The sequence below is a fragment of the Rhineura floridana genome, chromosome 7 (genome assembly GCF_030035675.1).
Source record: "Rhineura floridana isolate rRhiFlo1 chromosome 7, rRhiFlo1.hap2, whole genome shotgun sequence".
NCBI lineage: Eukaryota > Metazoa > Chordata > Lepidosauria > Squamata > Rhineuridae > Rhineura > Rhineura floridana.
Genome location: NC_084486.1, coordinates 126,641,669 through 126,657,169, shown reverse-complemented (window position 1 = coordinate 126,657,169; position 15,501 = coordinate 126,641,669). Strand labels below are relative to the sequence as shown.

General features: G+C 42.7%; 1 pseudogene; it reads left to right on the top strand.

The window, feature by feature from the left end:
• The first annotated feature begins 12,500 nt into the window (after positions 1 to 12,500).
• On the top strand, positions 12,501 to 12,619 carry LOC133389773 (5S ribosomal RNA; annotated as a pseudogene).
• The last annotated feature ends 2,882 nt before the right edge of the window (positions 12,620 to 15,501 follow it).

Sequence of the window (15,501 nt, the reverse complement as noted above, 5' to 3'; positions counted from 1 at the left end):
TCTGCACTGGCTGAAGCTTCCAAGTGATTTATAAATGGTGATAGTTGCTTTGTATCAGTGTGCCACCAAGGCAGATCAGGAGAGGACATTAGAGAGGGCCCTCTGAAATAGGAAATATGCTTAGTATTGTAAAAGCCAATCACAGGTGGCTCAAGCAAGCCGACTGTTCCCATAATAAATCTTGGCTGTCAGATTCAGATCCACCTGGAATACAGCAAAGAAACAGAAGCATTATCTTGTTTCAATACCGTGCAAAGCAGATTACAGGCAGCAGAGCAAGAGTAGCAGTTTGAGCTGGAATGTAGGAGGTAGGCCCGAACCCCGAACTGTCATCTCCACATCTCTCATAACAACACCAAATCAGGAAGGGGTGTAGCTCACTGACAGAACACCTGCTTTGCATGCAGAAGGTCCCAGGTTCAATCCCCGGCATCTCCAAGTAGGGCTGGGAAACCCTGGAGAGCTGCAGCCAGTGAGAGTATAGACAATACTGAGCTAGATGGACCAGTGGTTTGGCTTTGTACAAGGCAGCTTCCTGTGTGTCTTATGCATTTGTCAGTGAGCAGAATTACAGCCCTTTCCCTGCAAAGAGATTCATTTCCTGTGTGAATATTCTTTAGAGTTTTTCTAAGGCAACAAATAAATATGACACATTAACATGATTTGTGTCTCTGTCGAGTGCTTCTGCTCAATGCTGAGACAGGAGGAAAGCTGCAGGGCAAATGGAAATTTCTAAGTTCACCAGTTAGGAAAGGATGGTGGGGCTTGCTGGATGATGATAATATTAAATCTGACAGCAGCATGTGAAGTATCAGCTCTCTTTGCTACACAGGTGACCTCTATGTATTGGGTTTTTTTTCTTTTTGTCACGTTTCATTAGTCCTCACAGTGGGAACAGACCTACATCTACAGTACACACATATGGTTCAAAGGACAGAACGCAAGCCCCTTGGGATGAGTGAGAAAGTCTTTGTTTAGGGTTTTCCAGATGATTGATCATGTGGGGTTTTGTGCAATAAATGAAGTTACCACTCATTTCTTATGACAAATTAATTCCAACAATTCCAATAAGATGAATTCTAATGAATTCCAGGATGAAACACCGCAACAGAAGCACACCCACAGCACGCAAATTGCAAAAGCTGCACAGTGGGAAAATGCAACGAATGCTTCCACCAGATCTCTGCTGGGGACTTGCAATTCTCCAAACAAAATAGCACTATCTATTTTGTAATTGCTGAGTGCTGTGATGTGTGGCTGTGTACCACTTGCAAGATCCATTTTGTGAACTTTATATTTTTTTTAAGTTTTATAGATGAGTGCTCTTCAGTTTTGCAGTTTTAGTTTAGAGTGCAAGTCATATATCCACACAATTGTGTAGGAGATGGTAAGTGCTGGGGTTGTGGAGAGGAGCAGTTTTGGTTCTGTTAGTATTTTCATGCAAAACAACATACTTTGCAATTCAGAAACAAAACACAAACCTAAGTACAACTATCCTTTGAAATTCACACTTTTCCTAGTTTTGTGATGCATTTCTCCAACCAAAAATGTGCATATTGGGGGGAAGTATGCATAAAAATGCACACACTGGTGAACCTAACATACAAAAATTGCATCATAGAGAACACTGCATGCAAAATGTGTACATTCAGGGAAATTGCAAACAAAAATGTGTATACTGGGGAGAAATGTGAACTTAAATACCAACATATTTTTGTGAGGACCTTTTAAAAAAAACAAAACTCCAAGCTGATGCAAAAATGTGGGAAATTGAATTTAAGAATGCAAAATGAGAATCAGAGAGAAACTGAGAAATTAGTCCACTCCTACCTGTGGACATAGAGGGCACCGGGAGGGGGCAGGACTCCCAGATGGTAGCTTACTCTTCCACCCATCCCTCCACTCATATTTCCTTTTTCTTTTTTCATAAATCTGACATGTGCTACAAAGCTTGCTTGCTTAGAAAGATGCTTTGTTCCTTCTCTGCCTGCTTCAATATTTTTCTGACCCACTCCTAAGTTGCTCTAGTAATATGTGCATGAAGGGATTGTGTTGGGTGGGACAAACAATATGTTTCCTTTGCATATGACTTGTTGCTCAGCCCCCCCATGCCCTGGCTCCCACATGACACCCAGGAGAATTATACTACGATGGGAAGGAACCACACAGTTTACCCCACTCACATGATTCCAACTATTACTAGAGCAGTGTGGGAAGAGTCCACAGGTAAGTAGCATCTGTGCTGCTGAAACAGCATGTGAATTGGGTCCAGGGAGTGCTCATTTAAAACTCTGAAGCATAATTCTGTCATCTGGGCTGAACTGCTATGTGAGCTGCCCACCATGATAGATTCCATTGATTTTCTGAGCCAACAGAACCAATCTTTTCCTCAGAGTATTTTCCTCCCTTAGAGTCAACTCCTGATACTTCCTTTGGAGCTGCAGATTGAGTTCAAGCTGCGGCTGCAAAAGAGGAAAGGAAGAATTTGAATTACACTTAAGGGGTTATATCTATGTAGTACTTAGTAAGCATTGCACCAGCACAATATCCACAAAAGTGGATTTCCACTTGCACAACAGGACGTCTCCCCCTCTTCTCTCCATGCACACCCTGCACCCTCCCTAAATCTGCTCCAGAGAGTTGGAGGAACCCCTAGAACAGATTTCTATAACACTTTTCAAAACAGATTGGGGGGCACGGAGGAACGAGAGGGGGGAAGTCCCTATGCATATGTGTAAATCCTTGTGCTGATGGGATGCTTGCCTAGCACTATGATGGCTACAACCCACAATGTGCTTCTGAGTTTTCCTGTGCAGCTGTGGCTTGCAGTTTGAATCACTTGATGATGTCAGATGATTAACAGATGGGCAGGTCCACCCACCTGTCAATGTGGCCCATGGAGGGTTGGTCAGTCCAAAATCCAGTCAGCCTGCTTAATTGGGTTCTCCAACTCTTTTTTACAGTCTGTTCTACTGATCCAGTACAGTGTGTGCAGATGCAGCCTAAAATGTTTCAGAAGTAAACTCTTCCCCACCCTGAAGGCTGTTTAAAAGATTTCCTCTGCCCATCATTTCAGAATGATGTAATAGCACTGGGTTAGAGGAAAACAATATGATGAGTCCTTTGAGTGCTTCTGGAAAATCCCATTAATCCAGGTTAAGTTTTCTTTTGAGAACTGAGTAAACAAACTTCTTTGTCATCCCTGAAACAGAGCAGAAGAAAGTAAACTACTTGAACACCAACTGATATTGTGGAATTTGCAGGTGGCACAAAGTTACTCTGCTGAAGTGCTACAGAATGCAAACTATTAGCCTGGAAATCTCTGTGACCTCAGGCAAGCCACAATTCCAGAGTGTGGTCTGAAGAAGGGGTATGGAATCTCTGGCCTACAGACCAAATTTGGCCCACCAAACCTCCCCATTTGGCCTGTGAGGCAGGTTTCCCTCAAAACTACACCCACCTGCCCCACACCTGTCATCATATATGACATCAGATGTGGGGCAGGCAGAGATGCAGCCAGATTGGCTGCTCCCACAGCCGATTTCTGTAAAAGAAACAGGATTGAACTCCATGTACATCAGCTGATGCAGAAAGCAGGATTGAGCTCCATGTGGGAAACTCTCTTCCACACCCAAACCCTGCAGAAAGTTTAATCCTGCTTGGTCACTATCTCCCCCTACCACCTGTAAGACAATTTTGCCAACCACACTTGGAGTACTGTGTACAGTTCTCATCACCTCACCTCAAAAAGGTTATTGTAGAGTTTGAAAAGGTATAGTATTTCTAACTATAGATGGTAAGCCCTCTGAGGAAGAAATTGGTGCTGATAAACAGCTTGCATTGACCCAGTGGTTTTTTTTTACTTTTTCCCTTCGTATAACTGACTCATCCACTATCCAAATGGAGATCCAATCACAGATCTGCTGCCCCATCTAGTTGCTTCCTAAATTAGACGGATCATTGATCTAACCCAGACCTTGGAAGTAACTAGTTACAAGTAACGAATTACTTGTAATTTATTACTTTTTTCAGTAACGAGTGGGTAACTTCATTATATTTTGCTGGTAATAGAACGAGTAGTAACTTCATTACTTTTGAGGAGTAATTGTAATGTTTCCAGCATTACTTTTGTGCATTACTTGGGGGGGAGCAGGGGAAGTCTTCTGCTCCTCTGATTTGTGAATAAAAATCATGTGCTTCAAATTGGGCTTCTGTGCAGCGTTGTTCTTCCTTCATGCTCTATGGGTGCTTAGGAGGCGACGAGGGAGGAGGTGGAGAGTGAGACGGGGTGGAGAAAACAATTGTTTAAAAATTGACAGGAGTGGAAGGAGAAAAGAGCTGAAGGCAATATATATATACAAAAATATGTGTGTTGGGGTATCATCATTGCTGGGGGTGGGGTGAGGGGATGTGAGATTCTGTTATGCCATTCTGTTAATTTTATGGATAAAAAATATATTCTACTACCCTCTGTGTGTGTGTGTGCTTTTTTTAATGTTGTTTTAGGCTACTCAGATGTTCAGTAGCCAAAGCCAGCACTTTGTAGGCATTTTTTTTAAAGTAACTAAAATGTAATTGTAGCATTACTTTTGAGTAAAAGTAATCAGCTACTTTCAGAGCAATTGTAATTGTAACGGTAATTACTACTTTTGGGGGGCCATGCAACTGTAACAGTAATTTATTACTTTTTAAAAGTAATCTTCCAAGCTCTGATCTAACCTAGTAAAATTCTGCTTACATTCTCGGGCTTCAGCCTAATGAAAAAGGTGCTTCATAATGGATGTGGCAATTATGTCCATAAGCATGGCCTGATGACCCCACCTGCAGTTCTGATATATTAAGTCTTCTTTAGTGTGTCGATTCAACAGTCCCTCAGTTTTATTTCATGTAATCCAGAAAAGAAGATAGAGGATCAAAGCTGCACACTTGGTATGAGGCTAGTTAGAAACCCTCACTACCCAACATACATGCGTGCGCACACACACACACAAACAAAATCTGTTATGCCATTTAAACTTAATGAACAAGAAAATTAAGATCCCTTTTTGTTGTTTTCTATCCATTTGTGCATAAGCTGCAAATGATGTAATGAGAGTTGCCTGTTCATGGACAATTCAAAGTTCTTGTAAATCACTGTTTCCTTGTTTATTTTGCAACACTGGTACATAAGTATTTAATAAAGCAGAACACTGGAAAAATAAGTTGTCAGACCAGACTATACTGACCAGAATATATATAGCTATTTACAGTAGCATATTGGCAAATTCAGAAGTGCAGGGTCCCTCATGTTAGTCACAGCCCCCCCCCATTTTGCTGCTGGGTTGTGAATGAAATCCTTGTTAATGACTTCTCCCACATCAACAGATATCCCAAGGAGCCAATCAGTATGAAAGGGGAGAGTGTTAGCTGCTGTGAAGAGTCTTCTCAATGGCTAACTCATGTCCTTTCACTCTGATTGGCTCCAGTCAGCAGGAAAGGACAAGGAAGCATGTTAAAAGACTCTTCTCAGTGGCCAACACGCTCCCCTTTCATGCTGATTGTCTCATAGGATGTTGAAGATTTTGGGACCCTGCTCCCAAGAAGGCAAAGAGTCTCAGACCCCCTGGGAACCTGGGTGACTACACACCTGATCATTTAATAGGATCTTCCATAGCAAATAGACAGGGCCAGTCCAAGATACTATGCTGCCTGTGACAGAACAGAAAATGGCACCCACTTCCCAAGTCTGTACCCAAGTACCCAAGGCTGATCAAGTTATTTTGGCCCCTGAAGCGGAAAATCCCACAAGTGCTTCTCCCCAAGAGTAAAAATACAAAAAGTACATAACAAGTTGCTGCCTATTCATGACACCCTCAGCTGCCTGTCTAGGGCAGAGGTGGGGAACCAGTGGCCCCCAGATATTGCTGGACTATAGTTCCCATCATACCTGACCATTGGCCATGCTGTCTGGAGCTAATGGGGGTATGAATCCCAACAACATCTAGAGACCCATAGGCTCACCACCACTGGCCTAATGGTAGGATTGGTCCTGCAAATCCTAGCGTATATGTGGACCAGAGTCTCAGTATGTCTGTAGCCTCCTTTAGATGTTGATTGTGTGAGGTGACTCCACATGATAATCATGCTCAATTAATACATGAAGGAGGCTTAAGTTTCACCCACAGGCAGGCCAATCATTTTAGTATCAGGTGTTGCAGCTGGGAGATTTCAGTTCTTTGTATGGTGAATCCACAGCCACCCGTTCTCTTACTCTTGCTCTCCAATCTCATTCCTCTGCTGGTTTGAGAACCCTGAAACTTGAGTCAGTCTTATATCATAATAGAATGCCAGCTACATAAACTATTAATCTGCCCAGAATCTCCTTATATCAGAGTATACTAGAACCCATGAACACAATTCCATTACTGACCCAGTAGTTTTTCTTAATGATGGTTCAGTCTTGGCTGAACTTCGAATGAATAAGCTAGAAATAAATTGCAGGAAGTCTCAGCACTGAAATATTAATGACTGAATGGACAGCTTGATCTTGCAAGCCAATGGAAAATCAATAGCACCTTGCAGATAGAAGGAGTACGTGATGTGGTGTTAGAAAAACAGACTGAAATCCAGAGTACCTTGCTTCTGTTCTTAGTTGAATAACTGTAGCCAATTCAAAACATGTCTAATTGAGCTGTTGCAAGCTCTCATACAGAGGGCCAATTATCCATCAAAGCACTGCCAAATTGGAAAAAAAAGAATGCTAGATCACTCCTTCTCTCCGTAGTGTAAGATTTTTGCATGGGCTATGATGTGCTCGTGGGAGCATTCTTAAATTATTGCACAACTGAAATTTGAAATCACTGCATGAAGACCCCCACTATGTGTATTTTTCTCCTTTGATTCATGTCAAATGACCCACATCCCTCCATGTTTCTTATGATTTTTGCTTTTTATCTTATGTGCCTAAGGCCAACCAGACAGTTTATTACTGATTACAGGATTTCTTCCAACTCATAATCCATATTTTAACCAGTACTCCATAGTAGCTCTAGGGCAGATGTGGGAAACCTGTGGACCTCTGTATGTTGATGGACTACATGTCCCATCATTCCTTACCATTGGCCATGTTGGCTGGGGCTGAAGGAAGCTATAGCTCAATATCTAAAAGGCCACAGAGTCCCTAACTATGTAGCCTTCTGAAACTTGGTGCCCTCCAGATGTTTGGACTATAACTTCTATCAGCCACAGCAAGGAAGGCTATGGAATAATGTGAGCTGTAGTCCAAAATATCTGGAGGGCATCAAGTTAGGGAAGGCTGCTGTATGGTCCTGGTCAGCAATTATTTGGGAGGGTCACTTTGAACAGAATGGAACATTTCAGGCCAAGAGGATTGCCACTGCTCCCTACACACACACATATACGCTGCTGATAAACCATCTACCCAAAAAGTGCAAATGAAACTTATAATGGAGACTTAATAGAATTAAGAATGCTTTTATCACTATTTCTTTGCCCAACATCCTTCACAAGGTTGTTGTGAGGCTACAATGGTATGTAGAGAACGTGTGCATCCACCTTGAGCTGCTTAGAGAGAGAGAGAAAGGGATATACATGTTTTATATAAATAAATGTCTAAATTACTTTGGGAACTTTTGTTGAAAAGCTGTGTATTCATATTATAAATGAATGTATATTTTCCCATCTCTTTCTGTACCGTCATATACCCCCTTCTGTTTCTGTATCAAGACTATTATTATTATTATTTGATTTATATCCCACCCTTGCTCCCAGCAGGAGCCCAGGATGGCAAACAAAAGCACTAAAAACATTAAAACATCATAAAAACAAACTGTAAAACACATTAAAACAAAACATCTTCAAAAATGTTACTTTAAAAAAGCTTTCAAAACATCTTCTAAGATTAAAAACATTTTTAAAAAGAAGGTTTAAGAACATATTGAAAAGGAATTCCAGCACAGACGCAGACTGGGATAGGTCTCAATAGGCGCCGAAAAGATAACAGAGATGGCACCTGTCTAATATTTAAGGAGAGGGAATTCCACAGGGTAAGCGCTGCCACACTAAAGTTCTGTTTCCAATGTTGCGCAGAACGAACCTCCTGATAAGATGGTATCTGCAGGAAGCCCTCACCTGCAGAACGCAGTGATCGACTGGGTATACAAGGGATAAGACGGTCTTTCAGGTATCCTGGTCCCAAGCTGTATAGTGCTTTGTACACCAAAACTAGAACCTTGAACTTGGCCCGGTAGCAAATGGGCAGCCAGTGCAATTCTTTCAGTGGTGGGGTGACATGTTGGCAACACCCTGCCGCAGTGAGCAATCTCACTGCCATTTTGCACCAGCTGCAACTTCTGGACCAACCTCAAGGGCAGCCCCACATACAGGGCCACATAGACTATCTGCTTGTCTTTGTAAAGGTCCCATTGCTACAAATGGCTCTTTCAGGGGCAAAGAGCAGGTTGGGAGGGGAAATGGCACAGGGGAAGAGTTGACCCCCTGCCTGTGCACCACAGCCCAGATCCAGATCAACACCTTCTCTTCCTCTCTGCCTCTACTGGCTGCAGTTGCTAAAAGAAAAACAAGTCCAGGATAGACAACCATGCGTGGCAAACCCATTGTCTACTCTGGGTCTGAATTAGCTGAAGCATGTGTAGTAAAGGGGTGGTGTAGGGAAAAAATTATTCCCAGATGCCGTGCAAGGAATAACAGTGCACCACTATCTCCTGTCTTTATTTGTCCTGGGATTCTCTCATTGTTAGGCTGGCCCTCCATGGATTCCAGCTTCAACTCAAACATGGACTTAAATTGCCTTGGGTAAACCTGTAGCTTCCAGAGATGGCTGAAAGAGCCAGTATGATTAGCTTGGAGAACACTAGGGGCACTTCTAGATGGCCTACATTCATCCTGATTTGTTTGCAGGGAAGTAAGATGATGTTGGGTCAAAGCAACTATTACCCCATGCTTCCCAGTGCATTTCCCCATCACTTTCCTTGTTGCAAAAAGCCCCAATTTTGTGGGGGGAAGCTGCACAAGATCTCCCTATCAGTTATAATTGTACAACCCAAATTTGCCAATCTTTGATTGAATCCTACCAGAAAACAGTGTCAGTCTGGAGGCACCATAGGTTAAGACTGTAGTTAGGTATGTCCTGAGGATCTAAACCTGAAGCACTACAATAATTTCATATGTTTTCTTTCCTCATATAGAGAATAGCTCCAAAACCTGTAAAAAGCTACAATAGCCCTGCTTTCCCCTTTTTTTCTGGCTGTGAGGATAAAATACATAAAGCAGTTTATTTATGCATTCCTTAAAGACTTCATTTCATAGCTTCTATGTTTTGTCATTTTTTAATATCACTACAGAGTCCCATCTGTAATAAGAAACAAAGACATCTAGAGGAGGATCATTTTGTGATCATGGCACAAAATAATATCCATGTTATTGATCATTTGGAGTGTGTGTATGTTGTTTGTACAATTCTTTCAAGACCTTCAGGCATATATCAAAAGCACCAAGGAAATGAGTTGTGCTTGAAAGTGGGATTGAATTCACCATTGATAATTGATTGTTATAGGCATCTATTTACTAAAAGAAATTAGGTTTTTACTCTATCTGCCAAAATAAATAAATAAAACCAAGGCACATATAGTATGAAATATAGATAATATGACCCTGGGAATAAATACTGAAAACATCATGGCAAGAGGGGATGGAAGAAGAATATATGGAGTGATGGCAGGCAGCATTTCCTTCGTGCATTCACCTTTCTTCAACACAAGAATCCAACAAGGTACTGCCACAGAATCATAGAAGTGGACAGTAGATGGGAGTTTGAAGATCATGTAGTCTGGCCCCTTGCTCAATGCAGGATCCAACTACAGACCTTTACAGATGGCTGTCCAGCCTCTATTTAAATTCCTCCGGAGATGGAGATCCCATTATCTCCCAAGGCAATCTGTTCCACTATTGAATAGCTTTTACTTTTAAGACGTTTCTCCAAAGGTTTAGCAAAAATCTGCCTGCCTTCAGTTTCCACCCATTGGCTACGGAGCAAGGAAGAACAAGCCTGTTTCATCTTTTGCATAACAGTCCTTCCAATATTTGAAGACAGCTATCATGTCTCTTAAACAAATTTAACAATCATTCTTGCTCATTATAGAATCCTAGTGCTGTATATTTATAGCATGAGAGGGGAACCAGTGGTCCTCCAGATTTTTTTTGGACTACAACTCTCATCAACCCTGACCATTGGCCATGTTGCCTCAGGCTGATGGGAGCTGAAGTCCAACAATATCTGAAGGATCACAGGTTTTCCATCCCCGCCCTTATGGGTAGTCCCTCCCAGTTTGTTTTTCCATTATCTGTAGAGGGAACGGTCAAAAGGAAGAAGAGAGGGGGATATGGAAGGAAGAGAGAAAGGAGACTAAAGTTCAGCTTAGGAATAAAGAAATAACTTGTTTGTGCTCAAGCCTTACAATGTCAGGGTTCAGCCTGCCCAGGCGTTGAACGTGAGGTCTCCTCTCTTGGGAAGCAGGACTCTCCAGCCGATCTCCACAATGCTAGTGACCCTGAAGTACAAGTGGATCCAGACATCCCTGCCCTATGGTTGGATGTCCCCACACCAGTTGCAGGGGTTCCCCACTAGGGCTGCAATCCTGGGAGTAAGTCCCATTGAACCCAATGGAGCTTACTTCTGAGTAGGCATGTATTGGATTGCAGCCTAGCTCTCAACTCCCTCTCAACTCCCACAGGAGCAGAGGAAATGGTGAGACAGGCAGAGCTGCTAACTGAGTGGATCAGGGCCTGGTTGAGAACCAGGAAAGGGTGGAGCCTCCAGTTCCTATATACGTTCCCAGTGTAAACTGCTTCCTTGCTGAAGCAACAGCTCTCATTCAGCTCCCTGACAGGAGGGAACGGGTACCTGCTGTACCCTCCTTACCAAGAACAAGGTTCAGAACCTAGGATTTAGAGTGTATGCACTGAGGGGAGTGTCACAGCACCCATACCAAAATGACAATTCCCAGGATACTTTAGGGGAAAACCCTTAAGGGAAGACACTTAACCTGGCACAAAACCAGTATTTATGTCTATAGTGTAGATGTGGCTGTCCCTCTTTTTAGGCAAAATGAATCAGTCAGCTCAACTGGCAGATAGCAGCATGGCTGGTGACTCCCCACTGTCCCCACACTCCCTGGACTGCATTTGGGTGACCAAGGCAGGCAACGGTGGGTAAGAAGGATGTGCTGCTGGCTTAGTATGGACTGAGCGTAGTAATGGCATGGCTTGGAGTTTGGACCCTGTTCTGGGCTGGCCCTAACCCCAAGCAGCTCTAGAAAAGGATTCCTGTTTTCATCTGCATTGTCCTCTAAGCCAGCATTGCCTCACCCTTCCTTTCGCCTAAGTAGATGTTTTGCTGAACTTCCAAAGGAGAATAGGACTTGTGGTCAGTATTTTGACATTTTAAGACTGATCTCAAAACTTCCCTCCCTCCGTGAGGGATTGTGTGAGTGTGTGAGAGAGGGGAGGGCAACTCTTGGTTCTCTTTCCTCTCTCTTGGACCTCACTTTACTGAGTCACATCCACACTTTACATTTAAAGCACTCTTGTTCACTTTACTGTCATGGCTTCCCCCAAAGAATCCTGGGAGCGGTAGCTTGTTAAGGGTGCAGAGAGTTGTTAGGAGACCCCTCACAGAGTTACTGGTCCCAGCACCCATAACAAAGTACAGATCCTGAGATTCTTTTGGGGGAAATCATGGGCACCTCCAGGTAGGTGACTCATTGTGGGCATATGCAGTGACAAGCATTCTATGCTTTCAACTTGGATTTGTAATACTAGGCCACCTGCTCCTTCTATTACTCCATAAAGGTTCTTCAGTACTCCCACATTTCTGCTGTGTTGTTAACTCCAAACTGGCTTGCTTTGATCCCTCCCAGGCCATTGTTTCCATCCCCACTGTGTGCTGTCACCCCTATTTTTTTCAATAGTGGATGTTAGTTGCACTATGATGCCATGGCACCATGCCCCACCAGATGCCACTCTTGCCAGCATCAGCAGTAGGATCAGCAGAGAGAAAGGGAAGGCAGGGGAAGACCTACCTGATCTCCACTACTTGATTGCCTCTGTATCCCCACCAACACACACACATACCACCCTAGTCTCTCTCTCTCTCTCTCTCTCTCTCTCTCTCTCTCTCTCTCTCCACACACACACACACACACACACACCCCTCATTTCACATGTGCATGTTTTATCCATTTGGGCTTCCTCCGCTTTCATGCAAACACCTATTCATGGGCAAAACAAACCCCTACCAGGCTCAACCAGCCACAAAGCTTCCCCTTGACCCTCCTGATACAAGCAAAGATTCCATAGCTGCTGCCAAGCAGCAAAAGATAGTGGGCTGGGCATGCATGATTCCCCCTCCCTTTATTTAAAAATATGTAATTTGTGCTATGACACCATGCCATCACCATACTTTCACTTTTACAGTATTTATGTTCTACGGCCATACTACCCTGAACACACCCAATCTTGTCTGATCTCAGAAGCTTAGCTGGGTCAGGCCTGGTTAGTACTTGGATAGGAGACCGCCTGGGAATACCAGGTGCCGTAGGCTTAGAGGAAGGCAATGGTAAACCATCTCTGAATACCTCTTACCATAAAAAACTTATGAATATATCCAACAAGATTCATAGGGTTACCATAAGTCGTAATCGACTTGAAGGCATATAGCAACAACAACATGTTAAGACTGTGATTACTGTGCTAAACCTTTGCTTGGTTTCACAAAAACGGCATCAACAGAATGTATGTAGGAATGGCTACACCACAAAGAAATGACTTAAATTCAGCGCATTATCATGGTGCCATAGCACATCAAAGGCAGAAGTAAAAAAAATATGAACATTTCTGGTGTGAAACATTTTGGGATATTTGCTGGAAGCTATTGGCCATGTCCAGGTAGCTAGTTATGCCATGATGTGACTGTCCCAAAAGTTGTCAGGGTGCAAATCAACTTGAACGTTGGAGCGCATGCGACCACCCGATGCATTAAGAGCACAAATAACCTTGAATGCATATTTTAGAAGTTATCTTGATGATTGTTAAAGTTTATAAGGGTCCTTTAAAAGTATGGGGTGGATGTGACACTGGTCTTTTTTGTTACTTATGCTTCTTAATCCATAAATGGGCACCCTGCCACCTCCCACAGCTGGTCAATTGATGGACAGCAGGGGTTTATGGTGCACTTTGACAAGAAAAGGAAGGTCTCTGGGCTCAGCTTCTAGCTCTTCCCCAGCACAGTAGGCTTGATGCAACCCCTCTCCCATATCTATATCTGTACCTATCTATCTATCTCAATATAGTGAACACCAGAGTAGCACTGTGCCACATTTTTGTCTTCACTTGTGGGTACATAATATTTACCAGACATGTTGGCTATTTGTTTTGGGGTCCGTAAGTATAAACAATGGGATGAAAAATGGCATAAAACACAACTTTCATCTGCAGAGTGACTCAACACTTTGTACTGCCATTTCAAGTCTCTCTTTGCTCTGATAGCCCCTTGCAACATGAGAGCATGTCCTCAAGTTACCATTTTCATAATAGGGCAACTGTTGTCCCAAATAAAGGAATGCTTATAAATTATCAGCTATCATTACAAGAGCCCAAAGACCTCAGATCATCACTATTTTATTTTATTTTTCTGCCGTCCATATCCTTTCTCCCTCTGAGCTTTCTCCTTAATTATCTTGGAGTGAGGACCTTAGTGCCGTTTGTTGCTACTTTCCCAGCCTAGATTCTCACTTTATGTTTAATCCGGTATCACTGTTTTGCTGACACTGCCCCCAGGATGAAATTGGGAGAAACTGGGAGTAGGTGTTGTTGCCTTCAAGGCAATTTGGACTTATGGTGACCCTTATGAATCAAAGAACTCCAATAGCATCTGTTATAAACCACCCTGTTCAGATCTTGTAAGTTCAAGTATGTGACTTCCTTTATGGAATCAACCCATCTCTTGTTTAGCCTTCCTCTTTTTCTACTCCCTTCTGCTTTTCCCAGCATTATTGTCTTTTCTAGTGAATCATGTCTTCTCATTATGTTTCCAAAATATGATAACCTCAGTTTCATCATTTTAGCTCCTAGTGATAGTTCTGGCTTAATTTTTTCTAACACCCAATTATTTGTCTTTTTCACAGTCCGTGGTATGCACAAAGCTCTCCTCCAACACCACATTTCAAATGAATTGATTTTTCTCTTATCCGCTTTTTTCACTGTCCAACTTTCACATCCATACATAGAGATTGGGAATACCATGGTCGGAATGATCCTGACTTTAGTGTTCAGTGATACATCTTTGCATTTGATGACCTTTTCTAGTTCTCTCACAGCTGCCCTCCCCAGTCCTAGCCTTCTTCTGATTTCTTGACTATTGTCTCCATTTTGGTTAATGACTGCGCCAAGGTATTGACAAGTTCAATGTCCTCATTGTCAACTTTAAAGTTACATAAATCTTCTGTTGTCATTACAGTATTACCACTTCTGCCTCCTGAGCCCGAATGACTTTGTCCAGTGGAGACTGTTGGTTCTGATGTGGGCAGTAAATCTGCTCTTGGTTTTAGTCTGAACTTCCAAGGAGCTGTCTATGGTGCTGAACCTGTTTTGGGAATAGGCTTCAGCGCAGAGCAGCTCCTTCAACGTTCACACTAAAACTCGGAGCAGATTCACTGCCACCAGTCTTCACTGCCTTCGGCTCCCACTTTTGTCATTCTTTCTGCAGCCAAGCTACGGTCAAGTCCTGCTGCTTCTTCCTTCTCTTTTTCATGCTTCCCTTTCACTGTGAGAGATGGAAGCACTAACTAAACTGATCTGGCAAAGAGATAAAGTCACTGCTCACAAAGTAAATTCTACGCTAGAGATTATTAGGAAAGGGATGGAAAATAAACATCCAAGTATTGTCATGCTCTCACACAAATATATGTTGCAGCAGCATTTGGGGCAGCAAGCGATAAAAAATGATATTTTAGAGCTGGAAAGGCGTGAGAAAAGGGCAACCAAAGTGATCAGGGACCTAGAGCATTTTCCCTCTTACAAAAGGCTAAAGACTGTTGGTGGAATGGGGGCTGTTTAGAATAAAGGCAACTAAGTGGGGATAGTAGTTTATAAAGTTATGCAAAATAATTTTCTCCCTCTGTCATAAAACTAGAACTAGGGGCTAATCAATGAAGCTGATTGGCAAGAGGTTCAGGACAAATGAAAAAAATACTTGTTCACAGTGTATAAGTAATATATGGAACTCACAGCCACAAGACATGGAATGATGGTCATGGCCATCATAGGACTTGGATCTGCTGCTATCAGAGTGTTCAGTAACATAGAGGGTAGGTAAGACTGTCTGGGTTCAGGAACAGGGATGGTTTGGTTCACATATAAATGTGAGTCTACTTATTTCACACCTCCCAAAACAATATGTGAACCGAAACACAGGCATCCTTCAAT